Below are 9,345 nucleotides of genomic sequence, written 5' to 3'. Positions count from 1 at the left end.
CAAAATCTCTGCTAGCATGTGAAAAGCAGTTGATCAGACGTTGTAACTCTTTTTCATCATATGCTACCAGCATCATCTGCAAAGAGCAGTTCTCTGATAAGCACTCTCTGTACCTTAGTCTTGGCTCTGAGATGGTTGAACAGATTCCCATCGCTTCTGGTGTGAATGTATATGCCCTCGTCTGACTGGTTGAAGGCACAATATAACACCAGAGAGAAGAAAATACCAAAGAGTTTTGGTGCTAGCACACATCCTTGTTTGACAGAGGGTAAACCCTTTGAAGGGATTAGAACATAGGGATGAGCCCTTCCGAATCGAACGCAGGGATAGTAGGCAATCTGTTCGGTACACTCTTAAAAAATAAAGGTGCTTCAAAAGGTTCTTCAAGCGATGCCATAGAAGAACCATTTTTGGTTCCACAAAGAACCATTCAGTCAAAGATTCTTTAAAGAACCATCTCTTTCTTACATTTTTGTAATCTGAAGAACCTTATTTCGCCTTAAAGAACCTTTTGTGAAACATTAAAGGTTCTTCAGATGTTAAAGGTTCTTTATGGAACCATTTAGACAAAAAGGTTCTTCTATGGCATCGTGAAGCACCTTTATTTTTAAGAGTGTAGCTTCACGCTGAATCCCGCATGCGCAGTATCATCAGCTCATCAGTTCTCAAATCAGACGCGTCCGAAAGAGACGGTTCTCGGTTCAGTGTACTGGTGATCCGAAAACCGATGCAACCGGTTCTTGACTCGAGAACGAGAACCGCTCCAGCAGTGGGCATGTACGTTCGTTATCCGGCTTGCTGCACACAAGCTGCTCTGCTCGTGTTCATCTTCAGTTCTTTCTTCACAGCAGTTCAGTCAGTGTACAGTTTGAGTAAATGAATTACTCCAGGATATTGGTTTATTTCGACTCAGAGGGAGTGTCACCCACGTTAAAAAAAGTGAATAACTTAAGAAATTTGTGGATTAAGGCTTACTGGAGATGCGAACCGTTTCAAACGATTCAGTCCGATTTGGTGAACTGGTTCAACCGGTTCACTAAGAAGAACCGGTTAAATCGAATGATTCGTTCGCGAACCGGACATCACTACTTGGCGGCGGCGCCTGGTCGGGAAATGTCATGCTCATTACCATAGCCGCCTGCGAGTTTCAGTGTAAATATTGCATCCAATCCGGATGATTGTAACCACTCTAAGTTTGTCTGCCTTGGGAAAGCTAGCATGTCTCTGACATAGTAATAACACTCGTTGCCTTCTCTAGTGCAGCTGAACCAGGTCTCATCCCATTCGTCGATATTTGTGATATCACAAATCCCGGAAAATATGCGTTGTAGTCCAAACGAGTCGTTCGTTGTAGTTTTTGAAAAGTGATTTCTGTTAAATAAAATATCTCCTTTTGAAGTGGACTTTGAGCTTTGTAACTTTGCAGATCTTTTTTATGCTCAAACAGCAACATTACAGACTAACTAAAGTTAAAAAAAGTGAAAAAGCATAATAGGACCCCTTTAATATTTTATGCAACACAGTAGGAAAAACACTGTAAGAGAAAATAAAAATGTTGCACAAAAATTGTATTTCTTATTTTTATTCGTCTTGTCAGGATACAATTCGTTTAACATTTACAACACAATAGGAAAAAGTGTCGCAAAGAGAAAAAAAATAAAAATGTAGGTTGTACAAAAATAGCCTATTAGCTATTTTTATTTGTCTTGTCAAAATACTAAATTCTTTTGACATTTTTCTGTTAACACAGTAGGAAAGTCGAAGAGAGAAAGAAAGAAATACGACGTCTGTCATTTAAAATTATAGGCTAAGCAAAATATAAACAAAACCGAGTTGAACGTCCTTCAAGGACAGTGCATCCACACTTTGCTCCATCCTTATTCTGCTCTGTCACTCATCGACAACCTGCCTGTTCTGTCTGAGGGCCGTATATATTTACCACCGGTACATCCTTCTCTGAGCATCGTTATGCACATGTTGCGCACAGACCCCGCAAATAAAACGTGTGATGCAGAAAGCATGCGTGCTGTGCGTGCACAATACTCCGAGTGCAGGCTGTACCGGTGGTCAATAAGAATATAGCACAGATATGCTGTTCTGAATGGACGTCAGAAACGGGATATTATTAGACCGCCTGCTCCGTTCAAATTACACCAGAGTTACCAACCGCAAAAAATCTGGTTGGGTCCCGCGGTTCGCCACGGGAGAGCTGCGGGAATGCAGACCTCTAATTCCAGGTATCCTGAGAGGATGGGCAATGGAATTTATTTTATTCTATTTCATAAACCCAAACAAAACGGAGCATTCACCCCCAATCCCAATGAAGACAAAAACGTTCATTTTCTGCTCAAGTAGAACATTAATGTCATCTTGTGCTTCAGCAAGGTATCTCTGGCTAGCTAACGTTAAAGTTAGTGAGTCCATGCTAATGTACAAACCTAAATAGCGGACTATTCTCACGTCTTGTACAATGTAGGCCAAAAACACATAAACAAAGGTCTACATTTCACTGTCTCTTCATATTAAACTGGTTAAATGTAAATTAATTTAATCGTACCCTGCGATACATGAACAGTGTTGATCCGGGATGTTGTCATCCACGATCGTGACAAACGTAACATGATATTTTTCCTGCTTGCACTGTGATCAGTAAACCCTCGCTTCCAAATTAATACCCACAATATTTATTTTAAAATATTTTATATATCCCTCCATGGCATATTTAAGTCCCTCTTGAATGGTGGTCCTTCTGTGTCCAAAATGTATCAAAAAGATATAGGGACAAGGTTTTCACACCGACAGCTGTCATTGTAAGACAGTTAGCAACTCCGTTTGTTTGTCCGAGTTCTCAAAAGTAACTAAGGGGGTTGGGGCTTACCAATAGGTCAATTCTGTTTATAAAATCTGTTTATAAAACACTTGCACCATATACTTCTATTGTAAGAATTATTTGAGATGTTTAAAGCTGCACTATGTAAAATTTGACCTGTGAATGGTTAATAAAACTGCATGGGTCATGTGGAAGAACATTGTTTTTGTTGTGCTTCGGCTGTCTCTGGGCATGTGCGTATGAATGTGGTTAGAAGCACCGATGTATGCATGGAAATCGGAAGAAATGTGTCATCTGAGCAGAAAAGTATTTTGCTGTTGTTTTGATTAATTGGAAACTGGTGTTTTCAAGTTAATGACGTTACAAAAGTGTGCAGTACTGGGGGTACTTCATGGAGAGGTTTGAGAACCACTGCTATATAATTAACTCACTCTGCTATTAGAGAGCTTCATGGCTATCTATTGGTTAAATAAAATATCTTGCCTGTTGAGTGAGAAAGAATCCATCTCTGGGTCGGTTTTACTGTAAGTCCTTTCAGTGGTATTTTAAGCCACCTCTAAAAAGTCAAGCCAATGTTGATTCAGGTTTTATTGCGGATTCACGTAACTTTCACTTTTTGCTTGTAGCCTCTGTTATGTTGGGCGTTTCTTTGTTTTTACAACCAATGAATTGTCAGTCCATAGTCCTTGCACTTTGTGACAACTATCAACACCATACACGCGCCTGAATAGCCGGAGCTACTTCTCCCTGTTTATGACAAGAAATGCATAGGCGAATTACGTATGTGCGCAATTTCCGTGAAATCCGTCCCGACAGGTCCATAATATAAACACTATAGGCTTACCGTTGTGATTCAGAGTAGGAAAACTGTTTGGAAGATGTATGCGCTCATTATTATTATTGTGTGTGTATATATATATATATATATATATATATATATATATATATATATATATATACTGTATATAATGTCACACAGTGTACCTTTAAGTTTAATTTAAGGTGTAATTATCCTTAAAATGCTTTTTTTGTTGTCTGCTTGGATTTATTTATTTATATTTATTCAGACTTGTTAGAAGGTTTGCTCCAGTTCATTTGGCACAAAAGAACAATTTTTCAAAGTGTCAAGGTTATGTTAAATGTAGATATATTAGATATGGACATTAGCGAGGATAGATTTTACGACATGAAAGCATATCCATGTCATTTAAAAGCAATGCACTTGTAAGGTTGAGACATTAATAAAAATATTTAATTGTTTTTGAAGAAACAGTGCTAATATGGCCTGATTTATTGTCTCTGTGAGCTCCTGATCTGGTGCTGAAGAATTTAGCTGCTGCATCCTATTGAAGTAATGAGAAATCCCTCTTGCTGACAAATCTATTAAAGCACAAATTTACTTTCCAGAGCTGCTGTAGGAGATATTTATGATGCAAATGTGCGAGGGGGAGACAGAGCTGACGACCAAGTCATTAACAGTAAATGTATCTGCATTTGCATTTTGTGTGTCTCAGTTTAAAGATGATTTTTAGACACCCTGAGCTTTTACCTCCTTTATATTCCCCCCACAGGCTTGGTGGCAAGAAGCCCTTTAATGACAACCTACCACAACATAGGTTTGCTTCATGAGTGACAATGACTTTAAAGGCAGTTTTCTCACTTAGACAGGCTGTTAAACGGCAGCTGTACTCAAGGACACTCATTTGCATATTATCACTTCACAGGTTTAAAAAAATATTAGCTATCTATATACATTTACACAGTTTCCACATAGTGATGCATTAATTTGGTAATTAAACAGCAAGTGGGTGAATGAAATGCACATTACAGCGATGTGTCATAAAAAATTCTGTGAATTTATTGTCTTTCAGAAAATTAAATTAGAGTCAGTGAACTCAGGATGAACAATAAGGAGTGAAAAATACCAAATTCAACATCACCTTAATCCCCATGACAGTTAATAGGGTTAATTAAAAAACATAGAACAAAGACTCACATACCCATTAGCTTTTCTAGCTAAGCTCAGAGAAATATTAGAAGAGCCTGAACTTATTCGTCCATAAATAAATAATGTTGAGAGCTGCTTATGAGGGCATCTGGCTCCCCAGCCCCATATTAGCACTCAAGGGGCTATGGATCCTGATAAAGCTCTATTCTACCTCCATTATGGCTGCATGAAAATGAAACTGTCCATTTAGGAAGGCATTGAGAAGATGAGGGACGGCTTAGCTGTGGTCTTATATGTGTAATAATGTTCGTTTCCTGTTACAATACATTTTATCTGTAAAGTAATTGTGTGATTGAACAAATAAAACTCAATAAAAAGGACAGCTGGCTCGAATGCATGGTCCAAGATGAACTTTTTGCTACACCTGCCAGTGGTGGGTAAATTGAGATAATTTGTCATCAATGTTTTTATTTGCCGTGATACTGCACTTTACAAAATTTAATTTATGTGTATACATATATATGTGTGTGTGTGTGTGTGTGTGTGTGTGTGTGTGTGTGTGTGTGTGTGTGTGTGTGTGTGTGTTCAATTCACGTTTACTTGTATAGCGCTTTTCATGATACAAATCGTTGCAAAGCAATTGACCTATTCATTGCTTATTCTGTATATTATTGTATATATCTATCAATAATAAATATAACTCTTTTGTAACATTATAAATTTAACTCTTTCCAACATTAGTGGCAATAATATGTTTAATATTTTTGCAATAATATTTTAATTTTAATATAAGCACTTCCTGAGACCCAGCTATGGAGTTTTTGCCTCTGTAGTGGATATTATATTGTAGTGAATTTCTCTGAGACCTCACATGTCACAGTTTTAAGTCTGGATGTCCTGTACAGAGCACATTCAGGGCTTTCCACGGATACCAAATGATTGGATGTTTCACCTTGGCCACTCCCTCTCCTTGGTTTTTAAAAATGGCTGACATTAATTTAGTGATACAATTGTACATCCTTATAGAAATATGATAATATTTTGTAATTATAATTTAAATCTGATTAATTTTCAAAGTGTTTGTCATAAATCAACATCTCAGGAAAATGGTATGGGGCTTCAAATCAAAATATGACATACATCATTTCATACATGTCCACTGTGGAGGACACCAGGACTAAAAGCATGTTTATTATGGGAGACAAAAGAATTGAATAGGAAAACAAATTATATATCAATATTATTATTATGAAAATCTGGCAAATTACTACTCCCATTATTACACTTCTTTTTCAACATGCTGTCCCAACAGCACTTTAATATGCAAATTAGATACAGTGTATAGATAACATTGTGTTTAATGGGAAAACCAGTTTATGGAATTTTTTAACACATATTGCATAAAGCAAAATCATTTTGTTATATATTTTAGAACATAGTTGAGAACCCTCCTTAAACAAAGTTTGGTATAAAAAAAAATTCTGAAATCTAAAAATTTATTAATTTTTTTTTTTTAATTCCCATTGTTTTTGCCTTTTAATGTCTATTCTTGTCATTTTATTTTTTAATAAAACTGAGTCCCGGTGTCCTCTACAGAGGACATAGCATAACATATGAGTCAAATATCATTTTTCAAAATTTTTATTTTACCATTTTGTTCTTATGCTCTAAACGATGTAATGACATGAAAAAATGCTAAATTCACAAAGCTTTTTATTTCTGGTTCTCAGGAGGATATTCCAGATAAGACAAAATGTGTGCATATTTTAAAATAAAAATAGTATTTGCAAACAGTTCAAATTGATTACTTGGCAAAAATAAATAAATAACAAAATAATAATTTAAAAAAATCTTTTTTTTTCTTTATTCCCCTAAATAAATTAAAAACCTTTCTTGATTTAACTATTTATTTAAAGTCACCATTGGCGTCTTTTAATAATAAAAAAAAAAAAGTGGCCCTTTTGGTCTAAACTCAATTTATTTGCTCATCTAAGCACATTTTCTCTCACATTTGGCACTTGGCAAACGTTCATTTTGGAACCCACTTCAGCCTCTTCCTTTCCTAAGATATTAAATCTTTGCAGTGTGCCAGGTGCACCATTGCATGACCATGGAGACGTTACCCTGTTATGAGCAGTGCAAAGACTTATATATTAGATGCCAAGAATATTAGGCTATATGACAAGAAACAACAGCAACAACGTTTAAATGAGGTGGTGGAATGCATAAAAAGAAAAATATGTTTACTGCAGCTATCAGCCTTTGTTTGGAATTATATTAATCAAGTTGTGAAAGTAGGAGAGCTGCAATCTGACCTAATTGACAGGTGCAGAAGCTTCATTAAATCTGAGTGAAAGCTTCAGAAGCAGCAATCAAACCAGACGGCATCTGCTGTCATGATGAATGAATGTGCATCAGTTCTCTGCAGTGATATATATCAGTAGGACTTGTGAAATGCTGTAATTATGCATGGCCGATCAAAAGCAAGTCCATCCCTCTCTTGCACAAACACACATGCTGTCATGATTGTTGCATGAGTCTCTGAAGATGAGTTTTGATCCTAAGTAACTGTGTTAGGCTGTTCTACATGCATTGGGCTTTCCAGCATATAAATGAAGGCCAGTGGAAACGCTTTTTGATTATTGATCGTTCCCTTGTTTGTGAACAGAAGCAGAAAACTCTCACAGAGTTACATAGACATTGAGCTTGTGCACCATTCAGAACCCAATTGAGAATGTCTGTAAAGTCCGATTCAATTCCTGAATTCAAATTCAGTTAGCAAACAGAATGCCTTTTTGAATTGGAATTCAAAGGATAGTAAAATCCTGTTATCATTTACTTACCCTCATTTTGTTCTCAACCATATGAATTTCTCTTTTCTGTGGAACACAAAAGACAATCTAAAGACTGCTGGTTGTTGTTTTTTCCCCCCATGCAATTACAATGAATGAGAACTGAAGATTTCAAGCTTCCAAAAGGACAAAAATGCAGCCTAAAAACAGTCCATAGCAAGTCTTCTGAGGGCATACAGCAGCTTTGTGTGACGATCAGACTGGAATTTAAGCTGCTTGTGCTGTTAACCGTTGCTGAAACCATTAGAAACCAAGTTGATCCTGGAGAACCGGATCAATCTGATGCATGAACAAAATTCAAACCTGCTTTGTGAACTGATTTGTGTAAAAAACAATTCGGAACAATATGAGACTAAATCATGACAATTTACATTTTTGGGTGAACTATCGTTTTTCAAGGTAGTATAATAAAAATTCAAAGAAATTCCTATAACTGTGTGAGGTGGTGTATGTACACCATTCAAAAGTTTGGGGTATCACAATTTAAATGGTTTTCTATTTAAATATACTGTCTATATTAAATAACAATAATAATAAAAAAGAAAGAAATATATTTTATAGTGTAATTTATTCCTGTGATGTAAAGCTGAATTTTCAGCATCATCACTCCAGGCTTCAGTGTCACATGATCCTTCAAAAATCATTCAAATATGCAGATTTGCTGCTCAAGAAACATTTCTTATCAATGTTGAAAACAGTTGTGCTGCTTAATGTTTTTGTGGCAATGGTCATACATTCACTGAAAAAAAAAAGGCAAGTAAATGTGAAATTTCGAAGTGGAAAGACTATTTTCTTGAAGAAATGGCATCTTCTTGTAAAACATACTTTAATAATCTTAGTTTTTACAACTTTGAATTTTTTTTACAGTGTTGTTTTTAGGATTCTTTGATGAATAGAAAGTTCAAAAGAACAGCATTTATTTGAAATAGATATCTTTTGTATCATTATAAGAGTCTTTACTGACACAGCACACTAAATTTGCAAATTAACTAATTCTTCTTGTGATTCTGGTTTAACATCCTGTGGGGCGTAGGCAGCATTAATTCTTAAAATATAAATTTTGCCCACATGAAACAGTCTGACAATGACTAAGAAAGACTAAGAATTACAGCAAATAATTTTAAATGAAAAACCTCTGGATGCTAGATGAAGTGAAACAGATTGAGTATCAATATCTTGGAGCAACTCATCCAGTATGAGATGTGATAAAATCATATGGCATTTGAGCTCTGCTTAATGGTCGAGTACATGAACCCCAAAGATCTATATTAAAATCAAGCTTGGGCTTGGATTGTTGCGATGGGGATCTCAGTCAAACACTGTGCTTTTGTTTCCATGCTAGATAAACTCTGTATTTGTTTCTACAGATATCATCAGACAGGAAAGAAAAGGAAATTATAGCAAGTCATCTCAAAAACAAGAACAATGGCCCCCAAGATATTTCCCTCCTGCAGGCTCACATTGTTTTCTCTGAGCATGTCGTCTTCCCCAGAGTGGGAGGGTTTAGAGGATAAATGTCCTGAAACAATCCTTGATGATCAGGGTGTGAAGCAGGGGAGAGGCTCATCAAGACCACAGGGAGTATAGTGTCCAGAAATCCCTGCAGGGGTCTCGGTTTACTGCTTGTGTTGTTCTTTCTCAACACTTTCTCGCCCAGTGGGCTGCGGTGGTCTGGGAGGATGTCCTGCATCAATCTAAAAGCTGTCTGCCCAGTT

The sequence above is a fragment of the Sinocyclocheilus grahami genome, unplaced genomic scaffold (genome assembly GCF_001515645.1).
Source record: "Sinocyclocheilus grahami isolate Dianchi unplaced genomic scaffold, SAMN03320097.WGS_v1.1 scaffold395.1, whole genome shotgun sequence".
Lineage (NCBI taxonomy): Eukaryota > Metazoa > Chordata > Actinopteri > Cypriniformes > Cyprinidae > Sinocyclocheilus > Sinocyclocheilus grahami.
This window is presented reverse-complemented; position numbering follows the sequence as displayed.